Genomic DNA, 12,629 nt, shown 5'->3' on the forward strand with positions numbered 1-12,629 from the left:
CAACTCTGTAATCCATTGGTCATGATATTTCTTAATCCGCTCCGCGTACCCTGGCAAGTTCTTACAAATATGTGATAAGGGTGTTTCTGCCCCCATACTTTGCGCCCTCCTAGTACTTATGTGTCTCTATGTATCTTAATATCGTAATGTAAACCTATCACCATGTGAGTCCTCGTATTTTATGTCTTACACAATAGTGGGGGCCTTCGTGTTCTTTCCCCTGCCTGCACACCATAAGAATGGCTGTCCACAGTCTCTATTCTATTCTCTTTGGGGGGCACGTACAAGAGCAAACAATCAGTAATCTCGACAATGTTAACCCAGAAATCAAAAAGGTACACACTCACTTCACCTTATTACTCTTGTCTTTATAGGGCTTTATCTGGCCACACTTACCATGGCCACTCAATGGCTATACATTTATGATCATTTTTACACACCCATCACACCAAATTATCTCCTGACGCATACAATGTGCACACACCTCTCTGTAACACTCTATTCATAGTTCAATTTGCCCTTCCTTTCCTCCCTGGCCGGCTGTCCCTGTCCGTCTTATTCAGATATATGTATATATATATATATATATATGGGTTTGATCTTCACTCTTACAGTAGAACTCCATGTCTCTTACTTTATCTCTATGGTCTTGTATTAATCTCACTTTTATTTTTCCCCCCAACCCTAAAGAAAAGAATAGAAAGAATAGCAGTCACTAATATATTCTCCGTGTCTCCCTTTGCCAGACACTTTTATCTTATTATCCACTTCTTCATATATTCCCAGTACTAGTCAAGATAGAACTATGCGGCGCGCCTTCCACCCCCTCTCGGAGCTAGGTTCCCGTCACTTTTATCTCTTATTCACCTCTTAGTCCTAATGGCCATATGCAAAGAAAAAGTAAAGAAAGTTTAAGATGGTCCTTAGTAGACCTACGTGCCCCCTTTTTACCCCGCTTCGTTTCCTGTCCTAAATTCCCTCTTCTCCTCCCTTTATGATCGCTCGCTCTCAATACTCACGTGCCCGTCTTGAACCGATAGTCTCCGAAACTGGGTCCGTCCAGGCAGTGCTGCCGTCCGCTCAACAGTCAGCCCCGGCTCCGGCGAGCGGTACTCAAAGGGGATTTTTCAACCGGGATCCCGTACCCTCTCTCTGTTGAGTGCGCACTTCTGAGCGTACCGGTCGCCGTTGGCGGGCAGCCTCCCGGAGCCGGCTCACCGTGCGTATCCCTTTTTGACCGGAGATTTTCATGCCAAAAGGGGACGGTAGTGATAGGTTGGGAAAAAATAATAACAATCACGCTTTCAGGGTCACCACTGAAGGCAAGCGTCCCCAACCAGCACGATCCTCCCCGCAATGAGAGACAATGAAGGACTCTCCCAAAATGGGAATAAGGCCAAGACAGAGTGCGGGTGAGCGTAAATGGGAGTTTATCAATCAGAATAGGGAATGCAAAGAACTCTGCAAACTCCGAGAGCGCTCTGTCTGACAATAGCAAAGACAGGCGTATATATTTACAAAACACGTCATCAGAACCTACATACTATAAGGGGCACAAGTTCAATGGGATTGGGTGGCGATGACTAGCTATAGGCGCTGCTGCGATGTGGTTGGCCTTGGCTGGAGGACGTCACTGGTCAGCCTCGTGGGTTGGGCTGGGCCTGGCAGGTCGGCTGAGTTCATCCGGGCGGTGTTGTTGTGCCATTGTGGCCAGTGTCAGAGATGAATGTCTTTTCCTGACTTATTTGCCCTAGGCCATGCACACCGCAGTCATTCAGTTATTACAATATTATCTTCTTTAGTAAATCTTTCAATAGGTTATTCTACAGGTTAATGCAACACAGGAGGAATGCACCTTGTGAGGGGTTTGATGGTGATTCATCAGTGCGTGGTTACCAGTGTCCTGTTGACCGGTACATAGGTCGAGGGGCTAAGTCTCAGGGCATGGGACAGGCGGTACATGTCTTTCTGTCTTGTTAGAAGTCGTTATGAATGAGCTGCTGTATGTTGCCACAGTATTGGGTGTCCTAATTGTACAGGGGCCATAAGTCTAAGGTGATCCGGGGGGTAGTGGGGTTTAAGAGGGGGCGCCTTTGGATTTGTGTATTCAGGCAGAGGTTTACTGCTGTGCTGTAAATAATGCAGGTGGCAGGCTGTGGCCTTGGGTGCTGCAGAGGGGACTACAAATCTTTGAAGCGGCTCCAGCCTAGTTGGGGGAGGTGCAGCAGCGCGGCGCGGGCCTCTGCTCTCTTGTTTGGCAGTCTTCGCAGGGTGGGAGGGGGAATGGCCTTGCACATATTCACAAAGGTATCTTTCTCGTGTGTTGCCGACTTTAGGTGAAAACATCATAAACATTTGAACACTCTATAATACTCATTTGGATCACTCGAAAACATAAATTTTAACTTTGCTAAATTTCTCTCAAATATAGCCAGTCTGAGCACATTATTTGTACACTATGTTTTAACAACTACAACATTTAGTTATATGCATATACATTTGCAGTAAGTGAGGTAGTAGTGAGGTTGATGGAGCACATAGAAAATGACTCGCCACCGTACGTGACGGTAGTGCACATAAGGGGCTTAGACATACACGCGTGACAGGTGCATTCTCGCGCGTCCTTCACATGAACCCTCTGTATGGTTACATTCGTCTTCCCTTGTACTCTAGCAGCATTAGTTCGGTTATGGCGCGGGACCATGGGGTGTAAGCTTTTCAAGGATACACATAACGAATAGTCCCCTGGAACGCTCTTTTATTGTTAGCACACAACTGCAGTGGTGTGGGTTCTTCATTGCTAATGTCATATAAGCATGCATTCTACCATGTTTATACATTTTACAGGTTTCCTTAATAGAAGAAGTTTTGTGGAGAAATGCACGCTTTGCAGGTAGTCTTGGCATTAATATTTGGGAACTTTTACTTTTATCCGAGGACCGTTTTACAGTTCTCTTTTCCACCCAGGCCTCGCTGGCCGGGTCATGCTGGGAGTAGTGATACACTGCGGAAGGTGAAATGTTACAGTGTTAGTATGTTACACTAGCTCATGTCTGTCTTGTTCGTGGGAACGGGCTCACAGCGGATCTGCCAGGGAGCTGCGGCCACAGGGATAATTGAAACTCTCCGAGGGTGGGGGCCGCGCTACAGTGTGCTGAGCTCACATCATCTTTATTAGACAAAATGGTTTCTGAGGCCTAGCTAAATTCAATACGTGTGGGCAATGTCTTCAGCAGGTGAGCCCTCCACCACCTGGGCCCTGGTGGTATGAGGGGATGCCCGATGAGCCATGGCCCTCACCTGGGGAAGGGATGTAGGCAAGGGGGGTCTTTTGGACCCATCCTCCCCTACAGCTTGTATGTTCATTTATTTAGTATTTAAATATGTGTATGGATGACTGTATGCTTGTGTTACGAGTGAGTGCATGATGGATGCTTGTGTGAATGAAACAGTGTTCGCTGCTTGTGTGTTGTATAATGTGTGTTTGTATGCTCATTTATCTATTATTTAAGTATGTGTATGGATGTGTGTATGCTTGTGTTATAAGTGATTGCATGATGTGTGCTCGTGTGAATGAAAGAGTGCTTGCTGTGTGTAACTTGTGTGCGTATGTTGTGTAAATGTGTGTGTTTGTATGTTTTTTATTATTTAAATATGTGTATGAATGTATGCATGCTTGTGTTATGAGTGAGTGCATGATGGGTGCTTGTGACTGTAAATGAGACAGCGAGTGCTTGCTGTGTGTATGTTGTGTGTGTGTGTGTGTGTTTGTGCTGGTCCGAGCTGATTTTGGCAAGTGGGGGTAGGAGGTTTGTAAAACAAAGGCATTTTTAAAATTTCTTTATTGCCCAAGCCCTCTCCCCACAGGCAAAAATCAGCTCTACGTCTGAGGTGCCGTGCGGCCCAGGGAACAGGAATGGTATTCCATGTCTATATCTATGATAGATGGCTAGTAAAAAAATACTGTACCCGCACCCCTGGCCCCCAGAGCTGCCTTGCATACACACATAATCACTTTGATTGTGTGTGTGTTTGTGTTTGGCACTATGAGGCCCAGGAGACAGACCTGTTTTTTTTTTTTTTACTGGCCATCTATTCTAGATGTCTAGTAAAAAATACAAGATCTGCCCACCTGGGTGCCCCGCGCCTTGCATTCACACATTATCACTTTGATGTGTGTTTTTGTTTGGAGCTGTGAGACCCAGGGGACAGGCATGGCATTTTGTTTACTGGACATCTATGAAAGATGTCCAGTAAAAAAATGCCATCCCTGCCCCTAGTCCCCCAGTGCCTTACATACATACACCCATAACCACATTGATTGTGTGCATGTGTGAGGAGCTCGGGACCCAGGGGACAGGCGTGTCATTTTTTTACTGGCCATCTGTGACTGATGGCCAGTAAAAAAATACATGCCTTATCCCAGTGCCCCCCCCCCATGCCTCGCAATCGCACATAATCACATTCATCATTATTGCGTTTATGTCTGACTGCAAGGTGTTTGAACACCATGGAGCAGGCATGCCATTTTTTTACTGCGCATGATTGATAAAGCAAGCATGATATGTGTTATTATTTAGCTAGACTTGCATTTGAATGACGCAGCCAGTCTAGCCATTTCATATTGTAATATGACATTTTGTATTGGGCATATTTGGTAAAGCAAGCATTATAAGTGATATTATGAAGCAAGACTGGCATTTTTTATTCAACCAGTCTAGCCATTTCTTACTGAGGCATGACATTTTGTATGGGGCATCTTTGATAAAACAAGCATAAGTGTTATTATGTAGCTAGACTGGCATTCCAATGGAGCCAGTCTAGTCCTTTCTTATTGTGGTATGACATTTTGTATTGGACATCTTTGGTAAAGCAAGCATGATAAGTGTTATTATGTAGCTCGATTGGCATTTTGGTACAGCCAGTTTGGACATGTTTTCATATTTTGGCATGCATTTGTAAGGGTAAGGCCAACTGGAGTATGTTCTTATGTGGGGATACTGACATATATTGGCTGAACAAACATGGAAATGTTTTCTTATAGTATCATTACTGGCATTATGCACAAAGCAGACATGAGTACATTCTTATATGGGAATAATAGGGTATAATCTTGCAGTCATCGTGGAAATGTATGGCTGTGAAAATGTTTTATACTGGCACATATTGTGGGAAAAGGCATCATGAAAATGTGTTGGAGAAATGCTCCTGTGCACTTGGTGACTTGCATCTATTGGAATGTTTTTCAAGAGTTACCCTACAAAACCCAATTGCAAACTGTTTGTTTTTTTTAACCAATTTTTCTAAAATGTATGCTCTAAAATGCAAAAAAAACACCCATTATTTAAAAAATAAAGTGGAGGGAGAACCCACCCAAACTCCCCTTGAGTGGTGTGGGCTCCCCGCTAGGCTCAGTCGCTCTGGCATATCTGGGACAAATATTTACGCCCCTCCAGTAAAAGAATTCACCTGCCGCCACTGCCTAAGGGTCACACTTTCACATCACCTCTTCGCCCCCTCCGCTCAGGCACTTGCGTCCCTTTGCCAGTTTACAAAGTTCAAGACTGCAGTAAAAGCAGCCTCAATTTCACCAGCCTTCCCGTTCATGCTGTGTCCATGTGTCAAATAATTTAAAACTGATAAGGTATGCTTAAAGTGTTCGAAAAATGCATATTTTCTTTTGTAAAATTTGTTTGTGCTCTGTTGTCATATGTATACATTGTATTTGTATCACAGCAATCGCTCAGATTATTTCACAGTTGAAACCACCGTCCACGCTCAGTTCAAGGAGCTGAAATGTAGAACGGACTCCGCTTCATTAGGTATTGAGACAACGGGGTGCAACGAAACCTACATTTCCGGGGGGAGGGGCTAACTGCTGAGGGGAGGAACCACTTCAAAAATCTGGGTGGGGCTAAATTGAAGGCTCCACCCCCTCTGTTCTACCCCCTAGGGCAGAGGTCTTCAAACTGTGTGGTGCGCCCCCACAAGGGGGTGTGGCAGCATTGAGGGGGGGGGGATGCGAGAGCTCAGCGTGAAATGTAAAACAAAAATACAAAAAACGTATTTTTCTAAAAAAAAAATGTATTGTAAGAAATGGGCAAGGGAGGCTCACATGGTCGGACTGGACCATAAAACTGTCTCAGGCAACAATGAAAAGCGTCAACCAGTTGCAAATGGATATGCATTCCTTTAGTCACAGACTGTTTGAATTGTACCCAAGGGGGTGTTTTTTGTTAAAATGTAAGCAAATTGGGATATTTAAAGAATATTTATTCAGCAATAATGGTAAAAACTACTAGCTGCATAGTGAAATAACTCATCAAACTGGCCGACATTGGCCAGTAAAGAGGCCCATTTAGACTGGCCTACCAGGGGGGCGTCTGCCCAGTGGCCCCTTCATCCATTATGGAGGAGCCAGCCCAGTGAAACACTGAGCACTCCCTCCGCTGCTTTTTCCAGCTGAGGGAGTGCTCCTGAGCTGGCAGAACTGCTAAAGGGAAACCTTTGTTTCCCTTTGACAATTCAGCTCCCCAGCCTCACATGCTCACTGAGCCATGCAAGGCTTGGGGCGTTTTGCTTCGCCGGTCTTGCATAGCTCATTCAAAATACTGGCTGGGGCGCTGCATGTCTGTATGTGCGAGGGGGACCTCAAGCGCCTCCTCACACATACGGACATAGAAACCTTGAGCATTTCAAAACCCACGCGTAGGCCCCTGCAGAAGGTACGTTTATGTTCATTTATTTTTTATTTAAATGTGTATGGATGCGTGAATGCTTGTTAGTGAGTGTATGGCGATGGGTGCGGCGATGGGTGCTTGTATGAATGATAGATTGCTGTGTTTGTTTGTGTGTGTGTGTGTGTGTGTGTGTGTTTTGGTCTATTGAGCTGATTTTGGCGAGTGGGGGTATAAGAGGTAAGGAGGGTTGTACAACAAAGGCATTTTAAAAATGCCTTTGTTGCACAATCCCCCCTACTCACCTGCCAAAATCAGCTCTCATTTGTAGGCGCTGTGGAGCCCAGGGGACAGGAATGGTATTTTTTTACTGGATATCTATCATAGATGTTGCAAAAATGGCTCCACAGACTGTGTTGGGAACGGGGTGGGGAAAGCCCAGGGAATGTTTTGGGAGCACAATGGGCGGGAGCACTGAGATAGTGGTGGGAGAAGGGTGGGGAGAGTTCAGAGTCTGGGGTGGGCAGAGCCCAGGGACTGGATAGGAGTGGGATGAGAGAGCCCAGTGACTGTGGTGGAGCAGGTGGGGGAGCCCAGGGACTATACTGGGAGTAGGGTTTGGTGTGACGGCACGCAATAGTTCATAGCCATTTGTACATGCTGTCCATTTGGCATTTTTGGGGGGTCCCGGACTGCCCACATTTTGCTCAGGGGGGGGGGGACGCAGGCCAAAAAGGTTTGAAGACCACTGTCCTAGGATCATATGGCATGGGGACCAAGTACCAAATAGTACATTTTAAAGCGCAATATGCCAGCAAGAATGAAACGTTTATTGGGTTTAAAGACAACATTCACATTTTGTTGCTTTCATCATTTGTATATGCCTCGGCAGCAACTTTTGAAAAATATTCTTGAGATAAAATAGTAAATTGTACACCATAACACTTGTACATACAAGGTCATGCCACAGTGATAAAGGACTAGACTGGCTGCACCAAAATGACAGTGTAGCCAAGTAATAACAGATGCCATGCCTACTTTATTATAGTTGCCCATTAAAAAAAAAAGTGAAAAAATATATAAGGTTATGCCTCTGTTGTAAGTATGTAGATTGACTGTACCAAAATGCTATTCTAGCCACATAACACATATGCCGAAGAAAAAGAAAGTGCGCACATAAGCCCCCTACCTTCGGATGTCAAAGTACACATAAGGTGGTTATAAGTTGGGTCGCATCCGTGGGGAGGGTGCTGATGTGAGCATTTGATTTTGCTGAGACAGCTGGGCGATAGAAGTCTTGAAAGTAGCAGCTTTGAAGTTTCACTGCGTTTGTGCAAGTAAATCTTTCTGATTCACAATTGCCGAAAAACGTATCCATATGAATGCAGGTGCTGGCAGTGAAATGCTTTATGTTAGCAATTGAAAGGCCTCTGTTAACAGGGAAGACCAGGCGCCATTTAATGTCTGCGCCCTGTTCTGTCCCATGTCTCTGGAGGTCAGCCAGGTCGAGTCAACATATCCCAAAATTTCTCGCCGCGGGGCTAGAGCCCGATCAGTTCAATGATGTTGCTCCACTGGGACACAATACTCTCACACTTCTTGAGAATGACCCCATTTCCAGCATCATTTACTTTTTTGGGATGATGATGCTTTAATAATAAGTGTACACATTTCTAGCTATTGGAAAGATGCAGCATATTTTTTTTTTCAAATCATCAGTCCGAAAATCATCAGTCCGAAAAAGTTTGGCGGTAAGAGGCAAAGTTCGTGGTAACCCAGTTATCGCCAACTTTACCACTATGCCAAATTTCAAGTTTGGGCATGGAGTGGAGGATTTGCCTCCAGGAAAATCCTGGAGGTAAATCCTCCAACTCATAGCCGAAAATTCGGCAGAAACAGTGGAATTACTGCAGCGGAAATTCTGCATCGGTAATTCCGCCAAAAAAGCCCCATTGAGTCCAATAGACTCAAATTAAAAGGGGAACTACACCACCACCACTTGTAATCTGGAGGAAAGTCCGCCGGACCAAGTGGCGGTAACGATAATTCATGTCAGTGGTATTCTGGCAGATTTACCGCTGGGATACCGCTCAACATGTAATGAGGCTCAAAGCATTGTGGAATAGAATAAATGGGAAGGGGCTGCACATTGAAAACAGGCCCTGGAACTGAAAGAGACTTCAACAGTAACAGCATGAAATACAGAAAGGCGTTTGGTACATACATTGACATACAGTACCCACTGAAAAAAAGAGACAGTAAAGACAGAGGCAGCAAAAAGAATGCAGGTACAACAAGAAAGGAAGAATGAGAGACACAGAAGAAACAGATGACGGGAGACTGGCAGTAGAGAAAAATGTAGTGAGCAGAGGCATGCTTGAAGAAGTAGAAAGAAAGATGACTAGAGGGAGCTAACAAAGACAGAGCGAAAGAGAAAAGGACATTGAGTTACGGGAGGCACAGAAAAAAAGTCTGGTACACAGAGAGGGGGAGAGACTGGACTACAGAGAAAGAGATATGAACCCAATGAAGCAGTTACCTAGACCAAGACATGGGCACAGAGAGAGATACGAGATGTCGGACAGAACCAGCGAGGAATGAGCAAGAGGAGAACCAGGACACAGCAGCAACGACAGATGGCTAGAAAGAAAATGGTATGATGAGCGGAAGTAGAAGGGACAGAATCTGAGGTGGGTGCAGAGATAGATATTTCAAAAGGGATGGTCACAGAGGGGGAGAGAGAGAGCTATTCACAGAGGTGGCAACAGAGATGGTTAAAGAGAAAGACCGGAAGAATGTGATAGGCACAGAGAGAAAGAACACAGAGATGGGTAAAATGAGTTTGCAGTCAGACAGGGTCACAGAAAAGCAAAAATGGGAGAGAAATGGGCAAAGAATGAGGCACAGACCGCTGGGATACAAACTGATGGGAATCATTAATTACATTCTCATACTGGTCATTGTAACTCTGGCTGGCTAATCATTGGAAGAATTTTGACTGCCCTGTTCCGTAATAAAGGAAAGCTGATTAAAGCATTTATTTTAGAACATTAGCTCTGTTGCATATCTTTTGGCACATGACTTCTCATGTTTTGGCACACAGAACATATTCTATGATACTGTTGTTTTGATGCTCTTTTCAACTCCATTCACATCACAGGAAGCGTGATGGAAGCCACTTTTTATTTAGGGACATCATGTGCAATATTTGAGATACATTAGGGTTTAATATAATTTTTAATATTGTTAGAAAAATGTCTTTGCATGCATCAATTAGCTATTTATTTTCCATTCATGGGTTGCACACAGCCAATAATAGAGAACACAAACATTTAATTTCTGCACATAGAGTAAAATACTTAGGGGCAACCTTGGTCACCAGAACGACTAAGGTATACAAGTATTATAATTTAGTTCAGAGGGTTAAAAACACAGCTCTGCATGCAGGAACTTTGTGGTCCAGCAGTAGTCAGGAATGCACATGTGATCTTTAAACTTTGCTCCGAGTCACTGCAAAGCTGGAGCTGAGGGAGCCTGTTTGCACTGTAATTTTGGCATGGAGCATTGATGAAAGGGGGTCTGATTAGCAGGGTTTGATTATCAAACCCCCACTTTCAGAAACAAAATTACCTGCATCATTTTAATATTTACAAATAAATAATCTAGTGCTTTTACACCATTAAATAGGATAATCCATCACAGGAAGTCCTTCACAGTCCTCAACACTCAGCTCAGTATGAGTGTAAAGAGCAGGAAGGTGGGAGAAGATCTTCATTTGCTGTTTAGTGGTGTGGAATGCTTTGTGTGCATGAGTTTATCAACATCCGTCCTTTGGTGAGATATCCCAGTTAGCCTGGTGGTAATGAGCCTTAAGTGCTAAGAAAGGACCAAGGATCTTAGCTGGAATCGGAGCGATGGGTAGGGATAACATTCTACTTCGTGCTAGAAATCTGGAAAACTGCAAGGCCAGCACAAACCTGAGCCTTGCGTTAAGAGGGAAACATTTATTTGAAGTGATGTTTTTAACTGTCTTTTGTATTTGAGATGATCTTCTTTCATTTTGGACAGATCTAGGTTCTAAAAGTTGAAGGCTCCTCTGCATCCTACTTTCTTTTCTGCAAACCACATTAGTGAGCCTATAAGTGGTGGTGAATTTTAACTTTCTTGGTGAGACACACTTTCTTTTTTTGTTATACTTTATTAAAATGTTATACATATGAAAGACAAAAACAGTGTCATAGATCAACCAAAGAAAACATCATATGAGCAGCTTGTCCACATATTTACACAGTTGTTACAAGGAGCATACAAAGCAGAAGGTCAAGAAGACAGGGAAAGAGAAAAGAAAAAGAAGAAGAAAGAAAGAGAAAAAAAAGGAAAGAGAAAAAAGGAGGAATTTATATATACAATTCATTAAAGACTTTCCATGTTGCACAATATTTGTCAACATTTTTCAACCTCTGATAACTTACCTTCTCTCTACTTGAAAGAACGGCTAAATCTTGCAGCCAGCCATAAATTGAAGGCCTAGCATCACTCTTCCAACATTTCCGAATCTGTTTCTTTGCTACCAGAAATGCCCTATAGGACCAAAAGGGTTGACTGACAGATAGCTGAATACCAGCCGGAAATAAACCTAATACACATAACAAAGGAGATTGAGGAAGCGATAGATCTAAAATAAGCTCCATACGCCGCAAGACATCATCCCAAAAGCTAACCATTTTTACACAGGACCAAAACATATGCAAACTATTTCCAACATCCAACTTACAGTTCCAACATGTATCCAGTTCCAACATGTATCATAATGCAAAAGCTTGCAATGCTTCATCTTCAAAGGCGTTCAGTATATACCATGCACAACCCTCTGCTGGGTTAACCTCAAGTCTGGATGGTCCTGCACAAATACGACTCCAATCCACTGCCAACAAATCAGAACCCAATTCCTGAGCCCAAATAGCCCTACCTTGCTCAGAAAGAATGCTACTGCTTACCTGCGTTAGCAACTTATATATAGTAGAGGGTGAAAGAGGAGTGCAGTATTGGAGGAATACTATGTAATGAGGCATTTAAAGGCGCACATACGTTTGCAAGAACATCACAGAGAATACGATAACAGTAGACCTCCGATATACGCAGCTTATATTTAAATTGAAGGAATTCGAATGAGAGCATTGAAGCACCGTTTTGTACCTGCCCCAGTCGCCAGAGGCCAGCAGACTGCCAAGAAGGCCACAAGAGGGTGTGATTATTAAAACGTAATGCTGAGTTCCACCAAATTGAAGATTCCGAACTCAGTAGATATTTAACCCCAGAGCTTTCACAACACTTCTTCCAATCTTTTAGGATATGTCTGATAAACGGAGTGCATTTATCCGGAGCAGTTGTTTTTTCCATACTAAGAAGGCAGTCCAAGGGGACTGGCTGCACCACATCCTTCTCTATATTAATCCATTTCTGGCAGCTAGCAGCATCCTCTCTTAACCAGAAATGTAAGGTGCATAAAGAGAAGTCTCTATGATATGAGACAATGGTTCTCATTATGACCCAGGCGGTAGAGGGTTAACGGCGCCGGTAGAGCTGCCGGCGCCGTTAACCCTCTACCGCCTCATTACGAGGTCTGCTTGCGGGTCCCGTTAAGGACATCTGGTAAAACCAGGTGTCCTTAGCGGGACCCGCTATCAGACCAGGATGCTAACAACGGCCCGTCATTAACAGGCCCGTTGTTAGCATCCTCCCCATTCCCATTGAGCCCTATTGGGGCTCAATGGGAATGGGGATGTACCAGGTCCGGGTCCCGGGAAAGGGAATTACCATGCCCTCCAAGGTCAGTAATGGCCCAGTAATTCCCCATTCCAGGAACCCGGACCTGGTACCCGGTATGGGGGTAGCCATACTGCTAAAAGTGGCATGGCTACCACCATACTCGTAATGAGGCCCAATATCAGG

The 12,629-nt window shown here is 44.2% G+C and overlaps 1 protein-coding gene across 1 annotated transcript in view; it reads left to right on the top strand.

The window, feature by feature from the left end:
• The window catches only part of CCDC192 (coiled-coil domain containing 192), a 963,016-nt gene that overhangs the window by 25,433 nt on the left and 924,954 nt on the right, over positions 1–12,629 (top strand). The window lies entirely within an intron of this gene.

This window comes from Ambystoma mexicanum, chromosome 6p, assembly GCF_040938575.1.
Source record: "Ambystoma mexicanum isolate Mex_15411 chromosome 6p, UKY_AmexF1_1, whole genome shotgun sequence".
Taxonomy (NCBI): Eukaryota; Metazoa; Chordata; class Amphibia; order Caudata; family Ambystomatidae; genus Ambystoma; species Ambystoma mexicanum.